General features: G+C 41.2%; 1 long non-coding RNA gene across 2 annotated transcripts in view; it reads right to left on the reverse strand.

Moving 5' to 3' along the window:
• Positions 1 to 741: 741 nt before the first annotated feature.
• Positions 742 to 21,499, reverse strand: part of LOC130681966 (uncharacterized) — a 50,591-nt gene continuing 29,833 nt past the window's right edge. Inside the window, exons 5-8 of one of the 2 annotated variants that reach the window (XR_008995258.1) lie at positions 19,658 to 19,694; positions 18,920 to 18,997; positions 13,173 to 13,310; positions 742 to 3,980 (exon numbers count right to left, since the gene is read on the reverse strand). This is a non-coding gene — a long non-coding RNA (uncharacterized LOC130681966). The remainder of the gene's footprint in view (positions 3,981 to 13,172; positions 13,311 to 18,919; positions 18,998 to 19,657; positions 19,695 to 21,499) is intronic. The other variant, XR_008995257.1, reaches the window with a different exon arrangement.

A 21,499-nucleotide genomic window follows, 5' to 3' on the forward strand; every position in this document is an offset into this window, starting at 1 on the left:
CCCACTGAGATGTGCCTTTCAGCTCTGGACTCTCATCCTCTACTTACCTAGTCCATTTCAACTCTCCTTACTTCTCTTCTTCAGGGAAACTTGCCCTGATCCCAGCCCACCATCTATTTGAGCTCTTTCGGTATTTGCCCACTAGGAACCATATTTTTTCCCTTCTTATCACTTATCTCTGTAATTTTTCACCAGTGTGTTTAATGTCTGTTTCTGTCACTAAAACATAAGCACCAAGAAAGCAAGGAACATGTGATTTTTTGCTTATTTTTGTATCCCCAGAACCTTGCCCAATGCTTGACATATAGTGTAAGTCTGGGGAAAGGAAATCCAGGACAAAATACCTCTAAAAACCGAAATCAGTCAAATGGAGAAATGAAGTTTAAAACCCGTTTATTGCTTACAAACTGCAGTCCAGGGCTTTCTCTCTTTCCTGCTCCAGCAGAAGCTAAACCAGCCCTACCCTCACCTCTCAGGTATAGATAAGCCCTTGGTTGCCCAGGTAATTACCCATTGATATGGAGATGAACTTCTCTCCACCCCTGAGGAATGATGCAAATGCACTAAAGCCATACTTCTCTCCACCCTTGAGCGCCTGTTGATAGGCAGATGTACTAAAGTCAGGCGAGGTATTCTGGAAATATTACAATTTTGCCCACATATAGGAAGCACTCAATGAATATTTGTTGAATGATGGAAGTGTTTCACTACTGCTACTGATAAAAATAACAGTAATAGCTATTATTGTTATTCAGTTATATGTATTATTATTATTATAAATGTGCTATTTCATTGAGAGTTACCCTTCCAGGAATGAGCTCTAAGCAATAGTGGTACAGACCACATTGTTGACCAGTAAATACCCTACCATCTTTTCTCAGAGCCCCTATGACTATACTTAGATCACCTATTATTATCTAACTATAGCTACAACCATGCATGGTTATGAGGCTCTGGAGTTAGACTGGACCTAAATCTTTGCTCTGCTATTTATGTGTGTGTGTGACTTTGAACAAGTTGGTCTTTCTGGGATAAATTTGTTCTCAGACTCATGAGATTTTAATGAGATCACGCATGGAAAGTGCTTATTACTACAGTGTCTGGAATATAATGTGCACTCAACAATATTGTTACATCTTACAGATTGTTGATTAATCTAAACGAGTACCTATTAAAATGTACAGTGAAACCAGAATATCAAAGGGCCTGTGACAGTATGCTGTCTCAGTCTGCTGGGTGAAAAACTCCCTCAGGATATATGAATATGATTGAATCTTCCTGTAATCCTGAGAAATAATGGTAACTGTGAAGGAGGCAAGAGTGGCTACAGAAGGTTGAGTCAGGAGCCTCTGAGCATTATAATGTATTGTTTATATTATGTGCTAATAATGTCATCTGGATGCGAAAATGATAGATTAGGCCCCAAAGGGTTGGCTTTCTAAATGGTAGCAAACCTCTGAGAGTACCGATATAAAATTTATACTTGATCCAATCTTTCTTTGGACCTTTAGTGTCCCTGATTCTCCAAAACTCATTAACTTGAGGAAACTGAATTAATTGCCCATGTCCTTTGTGGGGGACTTAGCTGAGAGCCCATTTTCCTCCACTCAAATGTTATCTGATATGCTTAAGCCACTGCTGCTCCTTTGGACAGATACCTTTTGAAAAGGGAATTTGGGTAGGCAAAGCCTTCATGATTCAAGGGATGGAATTTCAAATGGTGAAATCTAATAAGACATTCAATGCAAGAAAAAGATTCAGGAAAACCATATAGCCCTGCGTGCTTCAGATAAGGCACACAAATTAGGAATGGTGTTTAGGGTCAGGTAGATGGAATTTCAAATCCATCAAACCCTAGATATGCAACATACTAGCTGAGTGACCCAGGTAAGTTAATTAAATCCATTTCCTCAACTGTGCAATGGGGATAATAAGGATCTATCTTACCAGGTTGTTAGAAAAACTAAACGCGATGACAAAGTCATCCAAGAAGAGTCTGGTATGATTTTGAGTGCTCACACATTATTATTATTTAATCACATCTAGTGGTTAAATGAGCTGGCTTTGGCCTATTCTTTCTGAAACCATGATGGTTTCCTTCCAGAGAGCCCGGGGCCTTTGTGGTCTCCCAACCTATTTGTATTTCAGGCAAAGGGTGAAAGGGGCAGCAAATGATGGGAAGTCCGGACCTCTGGCCACTGGTCCCACTTAACTGGCAATAGCCACATGCAGGACACGAAGGGGTTAAACTTGGAGAGAAACCCAAAGCTTCCCCACTGCAATAAAAATACAAGCACAATTCACTACACAGTTGACCCTTGAACAACATTGGTTTGAATTGTGTGGGTCCACTTATATGTGGATTTTTCAATACATATACTAGAAAACTTTTTGGAGATGCATGACAATTAAAAAATTTTTTTTCTCTAGCTTACTTTATTGTAAAAGTACAGTATATAGCACATATACAAAACGTATTAATCAACTTTGTTATCAGTATGGCTTCTGGTCAACAGTAGGCTATTAATAGTCAAATTTTGGGGGAGTCAAAAGTTATGTCCAGATTTTTGACTGCCCTTAACCCTCATGTTGTTCAAGGGTCAACTGTAATTTTGCCTACGTTTCTGCTGGGAGAAGTTTGCACACTAATGTTTTACATAAAGGCCAGCAGGTCAATTTAACATTCTGAGCGCTTAAAGGAATGGGGTAAATGGGAAGCAGGTAGTAAGCAAGATCTTTCCTCTCTCCTACAGCCCGCTCTCACCAACTACCCTGATGCCCCAGACACCACCTCTCTTCCCAGCAAACCGCAGTTTTTCAGAACCCTTCAGTCTGCTACCAGAAACCTCAGATGGTTTCTGCTTCTGTTGCCCTTAAAAAAGAAAAGAACGAATTATTTCACCAGTGAAACGCATCTGTTTGGGAATAGAAAAGGAGGAGGCTGGCAAACCATAGGCACTCTGGAGAACAGAGGAAAAGGGCTTGCCTTCACAGGGGAAAGGAAGAAGTTAGGAGGGGCTGTTTTGCTGAGTTCTCATTAGCTGTGCTGTTGCCGGCCAGGAGAAATTCTTCCCTCCTCCAGCTGGGGTGTATAAAGCAAGCTTCTTCCTGCCAGGGAATACAACGTACGCTTCTTATGAGAAGTGGCAGTGAATGCGCACTCCCCACTCAAGGCTTCCCAACTCCATTTCAATGCAATTTCCTTTATTTATGTTCACATTCCCCTCTTTTGACCAAGATCTTTTCTTGAAAAGGTTGCTGATCAAGAGTCGAGGTTTTTTGATATTTAGTGGTTTTGTCCCTTGGTGCCAGAAAGCCCTTTCCTGGTTGTCATGTTCCACATCAGAGGAATAGTACCTAGATTAGAAACTGTTGAAGCCACATTTGAGTAACAAGGAAGGGTAGGAGGGAGAACTCTCAGGCATTTTCCACCTGACATAAGTGTTGGAGGTGCTTATAAAGGTCAAAGTGCATCACACTACCAAGCAAGTCATTTCTACAAAGGTTTGACAGGCAACAGGTATAAAGCTTAAAAATGATTTATACAGATTAAGATGAGGAACAGACATTTCCAAGGCACCATTCTAGCTTGAAGAATCTTTTCCAAAGTTCTTGCAGACAAGATAGCTTATTTGTATTTCCCATGAGTACAGGGGAACAAACAGTATTTAAATAGGGAAGACTAAGGGATCTCCAATATCATGAACAGATCAGAGTTTCTGGGGACAGATCGAACAGTCAGAAAGGTTTCTCCCTTTTACATCAGATGGTGCAAAGAAGGAAAGGGATGAAATAAGAAGCAACAATGAGAAAAAGGTATACACAGGTCTGGTCCAGTCATCTTTGGAAAGCTGTCTCCTTCAGTTATCATCTGCTTCAACTCCTGGAAATCTTTATTTTCAGGTCATCAGTTGGTGTGCAGGTCCAGTCAAGGTTTTGTGCTTTCTTTAGGTGTGACTCATGGATCCAAGAGTCTATTCCTAAAGTTTCACAGCACAAGGGTTAGTTAACAGTACTTGACAGGGGCCTTTCCAACAGTGCTAAAGAGAGTCTTTCTGGAGATGTCTCTTTCAATAGATGAAATCTCTGGGTACAAAGTGTGATGTTCAAAGTCTTCATCTCCTGGGATCACACTATAGAAAGACTATTCTGCTAAAGCATGGTTATTTTCAACAGTAGCAATTAGGGCTTTGCAATATTGAAGTATATCCCCCTTTACCAGCTGTGGATCAAAGTAAGCAGGAGCTGAATGCATTGGGCATCCTGAGATTCTCTCAAAGGGTTAAGAGTTTATGCATTCCAAAAGGAGTAGACCTGAGATTTAGAAGGATTAATGGCAGTGCTTTTAGCTGTTAGGCAGGAAAATAGATATGAGCGGGGTGGACAGAGAATAAGGTCAGCAAAGCCCCCTAGAAAGGACTCAGTTAACCAGTTAAAACTAGAAAGCCAGGAAAGACTCAGAGTTAATGAGTTAATCAGTTAAAGCTCAAAAAGCCAGGAGCAACTTGGCCTGGAATGTTTGAATATTCCCCAGAAAAGAAAAGTATCTGTGCACAGCCCAAGTCTTCATTGAGTCAATTAGATCATGCCACTGCAAGATTTACTTTAGCCTGCTAAAAGGCCCAGCTATAAAGAGCATAATAAAGACAGGTAGATCCCACCTTAAAGCCAAAATTTCATTTTAAAAAAATTTAGGAAGTTAAGAAGTAAGATTCTTAACATACTCTTTAGCAAACAAATAACTCTGCCCACCTTGGGGGCTGGGCAAGCAGTATTGTTTGATATGTTCCCAGACCAAGGCACTGGTATCCCAGGGAGAAATCAGACCAGGAAGTTCCTTGTGTTAAGTTAATTCTAAATATTCAGAGATCACTTAACAAGTCTGCACCCCCAGCCTTAGACACATTCCTAAAGAATCCTTAAAAGGGGAACCCCCAACCTTTCAGGGCACTCCTCTCTCTGAGATCACCCGCACTTTCTAAGGGCATAACCTTTTAACGTTAAACTCTCTCTTTTCAACCTTTCAGGGCACCTCTCCTTGCTGAGGTGGCATGTACTTTTTCTCTCTTAAAGTAACTTTAAATAAAATTTTGCTCTGCTTCATTACTGTGTCTCTGCCCTTCAATTCTTTGTTGTGGCAGGGACAAGAGCCAAGGAAAATACACAATGCTTCCCCCAACATAGCCAGGGTATTTGAAGGATCTCTACAAATTTTGCTTATGCCATTAGTGCATTCAAATAGTTCTGAGAACTGAGGGTGTTAAGCACAAGGAAAATGGTGTAACACAAGTGAAATTAGTTCCCCAGTCACTTTGAAGTTTAAGAGGAGTTCCCCAGGTAGGAATGATCTTTTCTAGTAGGATTTTAGCCACGTAAGTAGCAGTGTCCTATCTATAAGGGAAGGCTTCAGTACAATGAGAAAACATACAAATCATTACCAAGACATATTTATATCCATGAGATGAGGAGACTAAATAAAATCCATTTGCCAAAACTCAAATGGGCCATTGAGCAATTTAAAGTGTCTGGGAGCAGTATGGATAGGTTTTCCTGACCTGTATTTTGGGCAGGAAGGGCAAAGTAGATACTCTCTGCAGTTTTGTTAATACTTCTCCACTAGTATTGGTTCATAAAGGTTATCATTTTATCAATATACCAATGAATCAATGAATTTACAATAGTCTGTTATGGGAACTTTAGAGAGTGTCTGGCAGAACTGGATTATTATTTGGCCCAAGCCAGAGTTTTGTTTTATTTTGTTTATTTTTTACTTGTTTATTTTTTTTAATGGTTATTAGATGGCCAATATTGTTTTTCTTTTTGGGGGCCAATTTTTGGGCATCTCTAGTCAACTTTTCTAGATTATAATTTTGGAAAACATCCTTTTGGACCATAACAGAGGTTTGCTTTAGGTTTCTTTAAAAGCATCGTTCTTCGTGGGAATATCAGCAAGATGGTTTCCATTAGCCTCCAGGGACTCGAGTTTGGAGTGCCCAGGGACCTTGATAATGGCCAAGGCAGCTGGAAAGAGTATAGCATCTAATAATTCCTGGACATGTAGGCCATTTTTAATTTTGTCTCCACTGGAAGAAAGGAAAGCTCACTGTTTCCATAGCATTCCAAGGTCATGAGCTGCTCCAAGGGCACACATCCTGTCAGTATAGATATGGACAGTTTTGCTCTTGGATAAAATGCAGGCCTGAGCAGGAGCATACAATTCAGACAGTTGGGCTGGGTAGCTGTGGGCAAAGGTGCTACCTTGAGGACTTCAAAACCAGTTACAATAGTATACTCGCCGTATTTACCATTTTCACCTTTTAAATAAGAACTGTGGGTAATACAAGAAAAGTAAGTGTTACTCAAAGGAGTTTCTTGTAAGTCATCGTAGGGAGAGGAGTTGGGGAGGTGTCAGGTGGCGATCTATGAGTCAGATATAACAGTTGTGAGGAGTATTGTCCACAAAAGAGGGAAGAAGGACAGCAGAGTTAAGATTACTACAGATCTTGTAGGAGGTAAGATGATTGGCTGAACGGTGTTGAGTGTGATGCAAATTCAGGAGAGCTTCTACTGCATAAAGTACAAGATGGTTAGAGGAGATCCCATGACTATCTCATTGGTGGCCTTGACTTAACAGGCAGTGACAGTAATGGCTCTGAGACAAGGGGGCTATCCTGTTACACAGGGTCTACTTGTCAGCTATGATACCCTATGAGTCAATGGTGGACCCCATGTTTCTGGGTCAGAACCCAAGGGAATTCCCTCCCTTTTCAAATACAAAAGGAAACAGGGAAGTTGATAATTGGGGTGCCCAAGGGCAGGGGGGGATTTATCAAGATTTCCTTTAGATCTTTAAAGGCTAAATCATCCTGATCTTCTTATATAATAGGGTCAGGTTTATTGTTTTTTTAAAACAATAAACAATTTTATTGTTTATTCTTTTTTAAAACATATATGGTTGCAGCCATAAGACCGACATTTAGAATCCAATTTTGACAGTAGCCAACTAGCCCAAGTAGCCAGCGTGACACTTAGCTTTGGGAAACAAAATAGTCCATGATGCCTATTTGGATCTAAAGGTAGCCCTTGTTCTGCAATCAGGTGCCCCAAATATCAAACCTAAGTTTGAGCAAACTGCAATTTCTCCTCGGAAACTGTGTCCCTTTAAGGCTAAAAGTTTTAACAGGTGGATGCTGTATTCTGCAGAATTCTGAGAAGGGGAGCACAGAAGCAATTTGTTTACATATTATAATAAAGTATAGCCTCCAGGTAACTTCATATCATCTAAATTGCCTTTTAAAAACTGGGAGAAGTAGAAAGGCCATATATGACAAACCCACAGCCAACATCATACTTAAGAGCAAAAAGCTGAAAGCTTTTCCTCTATAATCAGGAATAATACAAGGATGCCCACACTCACCATTTTTATTCAACATAGTTCTGGCGGTCCGAGCCATGGTAATCAGACAACACAAAGAAATAAAAGGCATCCAAATCGGTAAGGAAGATGTTGAACTGTCACTGTTTGCAGACAACATGGCATTATACATAGAAAACCCTAAAAACTCCACCAAAAAACTATTAGAACTAATAACTGAATTCAGCAAAGTTGCAGGATACAAAATCAATACTCAGAAATCTGCTGCTTTCCTATATACTAACAATGAATTAGCAGAAAGAGAAATCAGGAAAACAACTTCATTTACAATTGTATCCAAAAGAATAAAATACCTAGGAATAAACCTAACCAAAGAGGTGAAAGACCTATACTCTGAAAACTACAAGACACTCATGAGAGAAATTAAAGACACAAATAAATGGAAATACATCCCATGCTCATGGACAGGAAGAACTAATATTGTCAAAATGGCCATCCTGCCTAAAGCAATCTACAGATTCAATCCCTATCAAAATACCAACAGCATTCATTCTTCAATGAACTAGAACAAATACTTCTAAAATTCATATGGAACCACAAAAAACCCCGAATAGCCAAAGAAATCTTGAGAAGTAAGAACAAAGCTGGGGGGATTACACTCCCAAACTTAAAAGATCTATTACAAAGCCACAGTAATCAAAACAATTTGGTACTGGCACAAAAACAGACCCATAGATCAATGGAACAGAATGGAGAGCCCAGATATAAACCCACACATATATGGCCAATTAATATATGGTAAAGGAGTCATGGATATACAATGGGGAAATGACAGCCTCTTCAACAACTGGTGCTGGCAAAGCTAGACAGCTACATGTAAGAGTTTACACAAAAGTAAACTCAAAATGGATCAAAGACCTGAATGTAAGTTGTGAAACCATAAAACTCACAGAAGAAAACTCATAGGCAAAAATCTCTTGAATATAAACATAAGCAACTTTTTCTTAAACACATCACCTCGGGCAAGGGAAACAAAATCAAATATGAACAAGTGGGACTACATCAAACTAAAAATCCTATGTACAGCAAAGGATACCATCAGCAGAACAAAAAGGCATCCTACAACATGGGAGAATATATTTGTAAATGACTTACCCAATAAGGGGTTAACATCCAAAATATATAAAGAACTCACATGCCTCAACACCCAAAAAGCAAGTAACCCAATTAACAAATGGGCAGAGGATATGAAGAGGCAGTTCTCCAAAGAAGAAATTCACATGGCCAACAGACAGATGAAAAGATGCTCCACATCACTAATCATCAGGAAAATGCAAATTAAAACCACAATGAGATATCACCTCACACCAGTTAGGATGGCCAGCATCGAAAAGACTAAGAACAAAAAATATTGGCGAGGATGCAGAGAAAGGGGAATCCTCCTACACTGCTGGTGGGAATGTAAGCTAGTTCAACCATTGTGGAAAGCAATATGGAGGTTCCTCAAAAAACTAAAAATAGAAATACCATTTGACCCAGTAATTCCACTCCGAGGAATTTGCCTGAAGGAAATAATTTCTCAGATTCAAAAAGACAGATGCACCCCTATGTTTATCACAGCACTATTTACAATAGCCAAGATATGGAAGCAACCTAAGTGTCCATCAGTAGATGAAAGAAGAAGATGGAATATTATTCATCCACAAATCCTATCATTTCAACAACATGGATGGAGCTAGAGGGTACTGTGCTCAGTGAAATTAGCCAGGCAGAGAAAGACAAGTACCAAATGACTTCACTCATTTGTGGAGTACAAAAGCAAAGTAAAACTGAAGTAAAAATAATAATAGCAGACTCACAGACTCTGAGAAGGAACTATTGGTTACCAAAGGGGATGGGTTGGGGGGGAGGAGAGGGGTTGGGAAGGGTGGGTAGGGATGGAGAATGGGATTAAGGGGCCGTATAATTCACAATTAACAATATAAGTAGGTCATAGGGAAAGCAGTACAACACGAAGAAAACAAGTAATGACTCCATAGCATCTTACTATGCTGCTAGACAGTGACTGCAATGGGGGTGGTGCATGGGGTGAGGACTTGATAATATGGGTCAATGCTGAATCCACAGTGTTGTTCATGTGAAACCTTCATAAGATTGTATATCAGTGATACTGTAATAATAAAAAAAGAATTGGGAAGCAGGAAGGACTTTCAGTAAAACCCTGGGACATTACCGTCCAGGTGCATTGCTTTCCTTCCCACATAAAGGCAAAGAGATATTGACTGGCCTTAGCCACAGGAAAATCAATCACAGTGAAAAATTTGATGGAGCAAATAAAAGATGTTAGAGAGTCATTTGATTCACCTGGTTGGCTATTTTGGTTGTTGTCATTCTAGAATTCCCTCTCCCTTTTGGAAAAAATCCCAGCATGAGATTTCTCTAAGAAATCTTGGTTCAATAAATGAATAGGTGTAGGGAAAATGGGTTCCCATAGCCAGGATCCTCTCGTGACCCTAATCTACTAGCATGTGCATGCTTGCACACATTTTGGCAATGAATCCTTATTGACTGTGTTGTTATAAGGACCTCCCCCTATTGCTCTGCATGGAGCAGAAGGCAGAGGCAAAGGCAGAGACAGGTTACAGACTTGCCAGGTGCAGATGTGACTCTAGCACTCAACATGCCATCACAAGAATAAAGCTCAGTATAAGACCTTTTACCACCAACATTCCATTGTCATTATTCAGTCTCATCGAATCCAGAGTGAACTTGCCTGAAGCTGGAAACCTGTGTCACGACATTTGGCATGGTCTGCAGGAATTGCTCCAGACCAAAAAACAGAATAAGCTGCCCTCATGGGAGGAGTACTTTAGTAGGCTGCCCCTATGAATGGGGAGACACCTGGATATCCCCCAATGGACATAAGGTCTGAGGTGGCAATCCTCCTAGAGGAGTGGATCCCTCCAGAACAGGGGGAGGTGGAGGTGATGCCAGAGGCAGTACAGTTGGCCCTCTGCAAAATAGGGAGGTCATTAGAGAAACATAGTGCCCACATGGCAGTGGAAACCATGGGTTGGCTATTCCTCACAGTGTTAAAAAGGGCCATAAAGGAGAAGAATGTATGAGAAGAGGTAAAGGTCATGAAGGAGGAAAAAATTCATTGATGACTGAGATAGCATCACTATGGAGAAGGTAAAGAATGTAATGGTGGCATGAGAAGAGGCAGCACAAGAACACAGTCTGCGAGGTGCTGTGCAGGAGGTAAAAGATTTGTTGAAGAATGAGATGGTATCACTGCAAGCCTCTATGGAAGAGGTAAAGGCCATGAAGGAGAAGGATGTACTCCGGCAAGAAGCAAGAGACGAGACAGCACAAGAATGCAAGCTACAAGGTGCAGTGGAGGAGGTAAGAGATTTGTTGAAGATTGAGATAGCATCGCTGCAAGGCACTGTGGAGAAGGTAAAGGAGGTAGTGATGGAGGCACTCAGTGAAGCAGCAAGAGAGCTGCCATCAGTCAGCTCTGGAAGCAGTAGAGCATACATCGGAGAAGGACTAGTGGGTGGAGGTGGTACCAGAGGCACCAACCCCTACTCTATTGAAATCCTTCCCAGTTGTAGTCAAGAAAATAAAGACACAGCAACTACAGGTTTCTCTGGGAGAGTTGCAGTCCCCTCCCCAGGTCACGGAGCACTCCATGCTCTGCCCTGATACACAGGTGATGCTGGTGGATTTGGGCTCCTAGTTTCAGCAGAAACCCTGAGAGTCCCTATCAGCCTATTTTCTGTGCCTTTGGGATGTAGGTGTGAATGGGATCATTCTATCTGGATCAGAGATGGGAAAATGAGTAAGCTGGCTTCCCTGACAACTCATCCACCACCCCTCTTTAAGCCCTCAATAGCCATTCTTGCCTCTCACTTAGGGTAGCCCATAAATGTAGTTACCGATACTATGGGAAATTTGGGAGAGGCTGAAGAAATGCAGGCACAGAAGGGAGTATGGCTCACTATTAAAAGAGTTTAAAGGCCCTGTGAAAGTCACGAGGAACCACATATGGGTTGATTTGATAGGGGCAGGAGCAGACAGAGAAAAATTGGATGGGAGGTCAAATAAAATCGTACTGAAGCTGTGGCAACAATTGAAGCCAGAGCAGCAGTTTCAGCCACTGAGGACCAAGAGGTGGAGGCCAGATACAGAGCCACAAGTCCAGCCTATGTGCCTGCAAGACTTCCTGCTGGAGAGTGAGACATCCTCACCAGGACCCTCACAGGAAGGAAGATGACTCGGTGATACAGTTTGACTAAGGAGAGGGTTGAGGCACATTCCCTGAGGGATCAGGTGGGGAACAGAGGCCACCTTTTGAAATATCAATTCATTGGTCCCCAGTGAATGTACAACATTTCCTGGCTCTGGTAGGCACAGGAGCTGAGTGCTGCCTGATTTATGGCTACCCTGAGCGGTTTCCTGGAACCCCCACTGCTATAGATGGATACAGGGTTAAGGAAACAAGTGAGAGTGAAACAAGCCCAAGTCCCATTAGGAATAGGGCATCTATCCCAAAAAGGAGTATACTGTGTATGATGTCATGCTTACTTCTGATTCTCTTACAAACAACTGTAACACTATTGCAAAAGTTTTGGGGTCTTTTAGACTACTATAGAGTGTTTAGCCTACACTTGGCACAAATTCTGGAGCCCTGATACCATTTGGTATGAAAAGGAGTCAGGTGGGACTCGGGTGAGACATATGTATTTGTCTTTGCCACTGCAAGGTGGGCAGTCAAGGCAGTACACGTCTGGAGTGTGATAGAGCAGTCAAGGCCCTGTGAGCTGGATTTCCATGTGACCGAAGATGGTTATGGCTGGTATCTCTGGCAGTGGTTTGAATGAACTTGCCAACCTACGGGATTCTGGTCATAATTATAGAAAAGAGCAGAGGTACGGTATACCTTAATAGAGAAACAATTGGCTACCATGTACCACGTTTTGCTGGCTATGGAGCCCATTATCGGGGCTTGACTCTGTAGCTACCAACGTGGCACCATGTCAACTGTATGGTTAGTCACTGACCCCTTTGGGTGCAAGAACTGTGGCAAGACTTATGGGCCTCTGGTCAGACTTAGTCCTGGGGACATGCGAAATGAGGGCTTAGCATTAAGATCCTCAAAAGGTCTAATTTTAAAGGGGCAAGTTCTAATGGGTATGGAGGAGGAGGGAGTGAGGAAAGGTTCAGAGAAAAAGAGAAGTTCAGTAAGAAAATTAGAACAAGGAAGTGGAGGGTATAAGGAGGTAGAGACAGATACAGGGAGGCCTCAGAAGCTTTTTTGTCTTTCAATTGTTCACCTTGGTTAATTTCGAAATGGTATTTGTAAGGAGGCAATTTTAGAATATGCTTGAAAGCCTCAATATACCAGTTGAAATAGACATAACATTCAATTTGTTTTATTTTAGAGCCATGGTCTTCTAATTTTGTTCTAAGAAAAGCAAGTTTGGGGAGATCAAAAGTTCCCCATAATGGCCATTGGAGTTCTAAATTATTTTTGGTTAAATTGTTTCAATCAGTTAAAAATGCACATAAGGAATGACCATAGTTTTCAAACATAAAAACAGCCTGGGTCCTAGAAAGAGAATCCCCGTGAGAATTTAGCAGATTAGGATCCCATTATTTAAAACCAGAGGTTCAGAAAACAGAAGAGCACTCACCAGGTAGGAGAATGCCTACATAAAAACAAACGAACAAAAAACAGATCCTGAGTCAGAGCTCAACCAAAAGGGAAGCTTGGATCCAAGAGGTAACTTACCAAACCAAAAGGAAAATGATGGCTCATGGAAGTGGAGAGCACAAGGGACACTATGGGTACATCACAGAGTTCCAGGGGTCATTACTTCTCGGGGGTTCATCTCCTTCAGGTCCTATCTGGTCACCATGTAATGTTGACCTTAAAAAACAAAGAGCCTGTTATTTTACCAGCAAAATGAGTTTATTTGGGAATAGCAGAGGAACTGTAATTCAGGACAGGCACACTTTGGTAAACCAAAGGTAAATCTGGAGAACAGAGGAGAGGATCTTGCTTTCATAGGGAAAAGGAGGAAGCTGGGAGGGCCTGTTTTGCTGAGTTCTCACTGGCTGCGCTGTTGCTGGGCAGGAGGAAATTCTTCCTTCCTCCCGCTGGAGTGTGTAGTTAGCTTCTTCCTGACCAGGGATGTGAGGTAGGTATGCTTCTTACAGCAAGTGGTAGCGCCTGAGAGCTACCCCTTCAGTGCTTCTGGACTCTATTTTAAATGAAGTTTCCTTTATTTATTTTCACACTTCCCACTTTAGAGCTTCCAGACTTTTCCCAAGTTCTTCCTCCCTGTCAAAATATACTTATCCATTCCCTCAAGGCCTTACTCTTTTACTAGATGTCACTGATGACACTAATATTCAATTATTTTGTTTCCAATGTGGGCCCCAATTAAGAATTGCAAGGAATATATTAGGAAGGATATGAAATCAGCCTAGTGTATACCCAGCATTGTGCTAGATCCTCTAAGACTGTACCAAAGAACAGAAGAATTGCCACAGCAGGTCTACCCAGCCTACTACCCAGTTGCTAACATCAACAACAAAGGATGTGCTCTGGAAAAAACAGAGGTGGACCTTCATACAACCTTTCTGGAGGCAATGTAGCCAACAGCAAAAGCTTTAAAAACTTACAGAATCTTTGACCCAGTAATTTTTCTCCTAAGAATTTCTACTAAAGAAGTAATCAGGGACATAAACAAAGATGCAAGTGCAATGATGTATATTGGAGCATTATTTATAATCCCAAAAACTTGAAAATAATCTAAATATCCAAAATACAGTATTGGGTAAATAATTATTTCTATATCCATATGATAGCATACTGTATATACATTAAAGTCTCTTTAAAGACAGGTCTCCTTAAAGACAGGAAAAATCTATTGTTGAATGTGAAAATTTCTGTTCTAATTTTATGCACAGAAAAAAAGACTGAAAAAGATATACCCAAAATGTCAAAAAAATTGTTATCTCAAAATGATAGGATTATTAATGACATTTTTTGAGCTATATGTTCCAAGTTTTCCATAAGAAACATTCTTTTTTTTATTGGAAAATACAATGAGACATCTATTTTTTTTATTTAATATTCCAAGGCCTGTTTGCCTTCCTTATAACATTAAAGACTAACTATACTCCCAGCTTCTCCTAATATAGCCATTTATGGTTTTGCATTTATAAATGTGTCTAACATTTTTAATCCTTTTCATTTCTGGTTAGTAATTTCTTATCCTTATTCTTTTGAAATATTCATTCAAAGAAGGTAGCAAGAACTATATAGGGAAATCCCATGCTCCCTTTCCTCTGTATCCCCCAATGTTAGCATCTTATACAACTATAGTGCAATATCAAAAACAAGAAATTGACATTGGTACAATCCACAGTGCTTATTCAGATTTCACCACTTATACATGTACTCATTTGTATCTTGGTGTATATGTGTGTGGGTGTTCAGCTCTATATAATTTTACTATATGTATAGCCTTGCATAACCACCACCACAACCAAGAAACATTTTTATCACCACAAGAATCATCCTAATCCTTTAATAGCCACACTCACCTATCCCCCTCTCTGATTCCCTAACCCCTGGCAACCACTAAACTTTCTTCCATCTCTATAACTCTGTCATTTCAAGAATGTTATATAAATAGGATCATACAGGCTGTAACCTTTTGGGATTAGCCTTTTTCTCTCAGCATAACTGTCTAGAGATTCATCCAGGTTCTCATGTGTAACAACAGTTTGTTCTGTTTTCTTGCTAAGTAGTATTCCAAGGTATGGCTGTATAGTTTGTGTAACCATTCACCCACTGAAGGACATCTGGGCTGGTGCCAGTTTTTGGCTGTTACAAATAAAATTTCTATGGACATTTGTGTATATTTTGAAATTTTAAAAAATTATCCATTTATGTCACCTAAAAACCCAAGAAAGCAGCCTCCTCCTATATACTTAGACTTGCTGAACAAGTATCCAAGTTTACCTTACCCATATCGGCACAGTTTTATGAGAAACAAGCTAGATTGAGAAAAGAACATGGAGTTATTCCGTATTTTCTCTCTGAATTATACTTTTCAATGATCTGTCTCTGCCCCTTGACTATGAACTACATGGAGGCAGGGACCATGACTAAATTACCTCTACTCCTAGGGCAAGGCACAGGGTTTAGCACAGAGTAGACATTTAGAAAATGTTAGGATCTGTAGGGGTAGGTGTGGTCCAGGGATAGATGATTTCTAACAAACTCCGTAGATTGTACTAGACAGTCAAGGTTAAGAACTACTGTTTAGCTGAATAAACAAATGTTAAGGGGAAAAAGGAAAGCTCATGATAAAAGAGTGCAGACTCAGGATGTCGGTGGGATGGGGATGGGGAAACTGATGTTCTGATAATCTTTCTCCACCTTACAGAGACAGTTCTGCATTCAGATTAACCTCTAGACTGCATGGTAGGAAATCAGTAATTCCCAGTACTGTGCTTGGGAAGTGCTTTTGTTGGATCCCTGTGGCTAACTGGGGCAAGAAAAAAAAGCTTTCATCTGCCCTGTGTGGTCTTACCTACTTGTGAGGCTGTCCCACACATCTGTAGAACCCCAGACACCTCAGGAGTTTTATGGGAAAAGCATTTGCTGATATGAATTACCCGGAGGTCTTATTTGTTTAGACAGCATAATTATATTTGGCAGAGCTTAGGGGGAGAGAAACAATGTCTCCTTTTATTACAAGATTACCTGGGAAACATGGGCTAAAACTGTCCCTTGACAAATGCCAATCCTGCCAAACCTCAACAAAATATGTTGGACAAATAAAATCACAACAGGGGCTGGGCACAGTCTCTGGAAAGATTACTGAATGACCAGAGTCAACATTTAAAACCACTTGGGGTATTCAGCAGACACTACAGGAGCAGGTTGAAGAACTGTTCAAAGATTGCAAAACACCTCAATAGGTTGGCTCAGGGTGACCAGATCAAAACTGGAACACACACAAGTTGAAGAGGGAAGGCAGGTACAAACACCAGGGCCTGGCAGTCAGGAACACTTGGGCTTGGTGCAGAACTATGTTGCATATCAAAATAAAGCTGCCCTTGTGGGTAGAGCCCCCAGAAAGGAAACAGGAATTTTCACCTGGGCAAACTTCTATCATGCACCATTCCTCTTACTTGAACTTTTGGAGACTGGAAGGCTGCCTGGCTCAGGGTTCTGTTTTAGTGTGTGCTGTCCAGCACCAAGGCCTTTTATAAACTTACACCAGTTTTCAGGACTTGGGATCTGTGCTGTGTCATAGAGACCCAGAAGCAAGGATAACCATTGCTTTTTGCCAAGTAGTCTGTCAGCTGGTGAGACTTGGTATATCCAACTTAGAAATTTGAGTTGGTAGCCCAAAACAGACATATTACAGACAACATCCTCAGCTACTTGTTGCCCTGGAAGGCAGGGACCATAGGCCTGGCTGTGTGAAGAAAGGGAATCTCCTTCATGGCGGAGAAGTGAACTCCTAGCTGAGTAGGGAGAAAGGAGTAATGGAAATACAGGCTCTGTCTCCGAAATTGAGAAGACTGACAAAGTGCTTTCCCTAAATTTAGTTGGCAGTCATCAAATAAGCTCTAACTGGAGAAGGTGAGCCCTGCCTCATATTTTTTCACAGGCCCTCAAAATGTTTGTTTCAGCCTCCACCTGCCCTACTGAGAGGGCCAGGTTGAAATCCCATATTGGAAGGCTGTGACCCAAAGATCCCTGTTCTCCACCAAGCTGAGAAATGAGGTGAGAGTTGACATGATCCAGGAGTGTGCCCTGGGGTTTACCTTTCTCAAAGACAAAGGAATCGTGACAGCCCAGGGGCTGACAACCATATTTGACAGCAACTAAATAGCTGAAAGGGTAGTACTGTTGCCAAAAGCAGGACTGATGAAAGCAACAAAGGAAGGGCAGGGTTGCTTTAGTGTTAATGCAGTGGGCCCGCAACAGCAACTGTGTACCACCCTGAAGAAGAGGCCAGAAGGCTCCCTGACTGGTCACGTTCAGGCCTCCCTTCTATCAGGAACAGCCAAGATCAGCCTCAGAGATGAGAGTGGGCAAACGCAATGACAGAACGCTGTCTAGGATATGCGTGGTTAGTGTTCTTCCTCTGTCTCTCTCTTTCCTGAACCTGTTCTGTATTTAAGTGAGTCTGTGCCCAGACGGGGCTGTGTGGTCTCTGTGCCAATGCCCTCCTGTGTAATCCTCTGCCACCTGAATGTCACTGGCATCTGGAGCATCTTGGTTTTGTGCCAAAATTTGTAGAGGAAGGACTTGACCCTCTGCTCACATCTGGACTGCAGAAGGCACTCTCTGTCCTCTTTTGTACTCATCTGGAGGTTGATGGGAGGAACAGTGGGTCTTCCTTATAATGACTCCAGAGTTTTCTCCACAAGCAGTTTGTAACATAGTTGAGGCTTTAGACTTCTTTAGACATGAATTCAAATCTTGGTTTTACCACTCATTAGCTGTGTGAGCATGGGCATTTAATATACTTCTCTGCATCCTAGTATTCCCATCTGTAAAATGAGGATGATGCTACTATCTACATGATAGGGTTATTGTGCAGTTTAAATGAAATAATGCATATGCATATCAATACCTGACACCTAGTAAGCACACAACAGATTATTATTATTACTATAATTTGGGTTGATCACTATGTATTTTCATCCAAGACAGTTTTGGATAGTAAAAAAAAAAGCTTCAAAGCCAGACTTAGGGTTAGATGCTGGCTCTCCCACTAACTATGCTATCTTGGGCAAGCCAGTGTTCTTATCTGCAACCTGGGATGCTCCAAATGACCATCAGTATTTCCTACACAGGTAGTGGTAGGTCCAGGTTTTCTGGAGCCTGAAACTTACACTACTTGGGTTAAATACGTTTTTTTTAAAGTCTAAAATTAGGTACAATCCTGAACATTTATTTAGAATGAGACAATAATTCACAAGATATTTCAAGCTGTAGAAGCTGACAAATACCACAAACATCACAGAATTTTAAAAATAACATTTTTCATCAAATTTAACTGACACACCTCCTTGCTAGCCTCTCTATAATTTTTGCCTGTGTATCTCTTGATCACCTCTTCACCCACTACCAGTTTTGTACTATAATGTCTATAGACTAGAAAAACAATGTAGTTTTCCCCAAGAGCTCAGAAAAGTTTCTTTCAGCTTCACAACTCATCACTGATTTACATCATGTGAATTTTCTGGATTATTATCAAATTTGGGAAAACTTCTGTCAGTTCTTTTCTTCATATCATTTCTATCAAACTTCTATTATTTCTTTTATATGCGAGCAGTAGGGTTTTAGGATATGTCCAGTTTTTATGCAACAAATCTTAAATAAGCTTTGGATTTGCTACTTTGGATGTGTTCCCACAAGTCACTCCTACACTGCTACAGGCCATCAATAACAACTATACACAGAAGTGATAGCAAACCACATGAGTATATCCTACTTACTTCAAATAAATGAATCTGTAGTTCAAGTTCTCTTTGGTTGGATCCCCCAAAGAACAGCTCTGGTAAAGACAGAACTCTCTGAAGAAAGCAAAGAAAAGCAGAAAATATGAAAAGAGCAAAAATGTTTTCCGGACATAAGAAGACAGACACTCACTTTTAATCATCCTGTAGATTCAAAGTAAATAAATGTATTCCCTTCCTATATACATTTGAAGTATTCCAGTGTTGTGAATTCCACTGGTAGGATTTGGAATACCACACCCCAGAAGAATGAAGCCTCAGAGGAAACCTAATGGAGCTAAGGTAGGTAAGGCTTCACCACCATAAACTCTAAACCTGTTCTGAGACAAAAGACTTTCTAAAAGAAGAGAGCAAAGACAGAAATCCTACAGGAAAAGATGGACAAGATTTGACAATATTAAACTTAAAAACATCTGTGTAGGAAAATTTGAGCATTAGGTTCTAACTAGAAATAGAGCCAAATTAATCCTCTCACTTGAAATAAAGCTGTCACCCAAGTAGCAGTTATCTAGTTAGAATCTGAAAGCATCCACATTCCCAGATTTTCCATCTTTAATCAACCTGCTCCCCAACTCCCTCTCCTCCCACCCCTGAGCTGCCATCAGCATTTGTCCCAGCTAACTGATCTAATCCTTTCAACTACATAAAGGTAGTACAGAGGACTTTGAGAATACATTTGTTTAGCATACAGCAGAAGAGGCAAAACTGCTTTCTGACCTGTGTATCCCAGGCCAATTCCGTTTCAATTCTTTACCTTTTGGAGAAGTGAACAAATAACAGCATTAGAACAAAACCTTTTTCAGACCATTTGTTTAAAGATCTGTTTAAAACCATGCCCATGGTCATGCATGTGAAAATGGATGCTAGACAAAGGCAGAAAGAAGAACAAGGCTTAGTTAGAGGGGATAAAATGGAGGATTAAGTTGGATCATAAGAATGGAGGCAAAAGTTCCAGGATCCCTCTAGAAGACTTTATCTCCTTTAATCTTCCCAACAATTCCAGGCATAATCTAATTCCCACTTTACATGTGAGGAAACTGAGGGAACTCGAGCCTCCTAAGTCCTACAGCTTAAGGTACCCAGTTTGTGAATGCTGAAGGAGGAACTGAATCTGACCTGTCTGATTGCAAAGCCATTGCCTCTCTACCTAAGCGGTAGGGTCAGGCATACTAAGCACTGGCACAGAAAACTGGTTGAGGTCCCCAGGACAATCCCTTTTGAGGCCTCAGCCAGCAAACAAATGTCACTTTGTAATAAGACTCTCTTTTTCAGCAGATGGTCCCCTGAATTAGTTGAAGCCTGTGGGCCTTAAATATAAAACAGGCAGATGCACCTTGATCATAATACAGCAGTTTGTTTTTAATGGAAAGTGTTATGCTTAAAATTTAAGAATGTGATTGACTTACAGCATTTCTTTTGAAAGGATAGAAGGGTTCTTTGTACTTGATCAGCCCAGCCCCTGAAAGCCTAGCTGCTCTCAAGAGTACACCCAGCTGAGCCACCAAAAGCAAGGGTTCTATAGCCATTTCTTTGGGATAGCCCTGGGCTACAGGACCTTCACCCACCCAATCCATACTGCTGACATTGCCCCTCTGAGACCCACTGGAAGCAGTTCCTGCTCTTCCTACCTTGGCCAGACTAGGCAAGATGTATTTCCTCAAGAAGCCCCCAGCCTTCTGGAATAGTATCTTTTCAGCTCCTTCTTCGCCATCAGCACTTACCCTTCCATGCCTGGACCTAGAAGCTGATCCCTCTGGACTAGAGAGCCTCCCTTTCCTTTCCCACTGAGGTTGGGGGAGGACAGGAGGCAGTTTTAAAACTTGCTTCTCTTTCACTCACATTATTATGCCTGTTTTGTCTGTACATAAAAGCCCACTCATCTATAGCCAGGAAAAATCCTGCTCTTGTATCTAAATTTGGAACTGAGAAATCAGTCTTCATTTAAACATACATGCTAAAAGGGTATCTCGCCATGACCCTCCTTACCCCAGAATGACTCAGGAGACACCGGCCCACGCAAGAGATTTTATTATCTTAAAGAGAAAATGGCTGCCCCCAGAAAGAGGGAGCAGCAGCTCGTGGGTGAGGAAGCGCGTTTTTTAAGGAGTAGGGGTAGGGTGTGTTCTGCGTTGGTGATCGGATCTTAAGGGGTGGGCGACCATCTATCTGGTCGGTGGTGATTGGATCTTAAGGGGTCTTAGCGCACCAGAATATGCCTTCACACGCTTCCTCCAAAAAGCATGGCAGTTGGGGTGGAGTGGAGGCAGCAGTGAGGTTGCAGGATCTAGGAGGGACAGTGAGGAAGGCAGTATTGAAAGAGTGAATAACAAGAAGTCTCTTCAGGGAAAGAAGTTTCTCATCACAGGGTTAAGCAGGCAGCAGTAAGGAAAATGAATTCACAATTCAGGAGAAAAGGAGAAGGGACTAAATACCAAGCACTACGCCAGCTGCTTTACATACACTGAGTGAGGAGACACTGGAAATGAGGAGAAACTTATGAATGCTGTTACACTAGTTCAAGCAGGAAATAATGAGGAACTTAACAGAATGGTAGAAGCT

This window comes from Manis pentadactyla, chromosome X (genome assembly GCF_030020395.1).
Source record: "Manis pentadactyla isolate mManPen7 chromosome X, mManPen7.hap1, whole genome shotgun sequence".
Lineage (NCBI taxonomy): Eukaryota > Metazoa > Chordata > Mammalia > Pholidota > Manidae > Manis > Manis pentadactyla.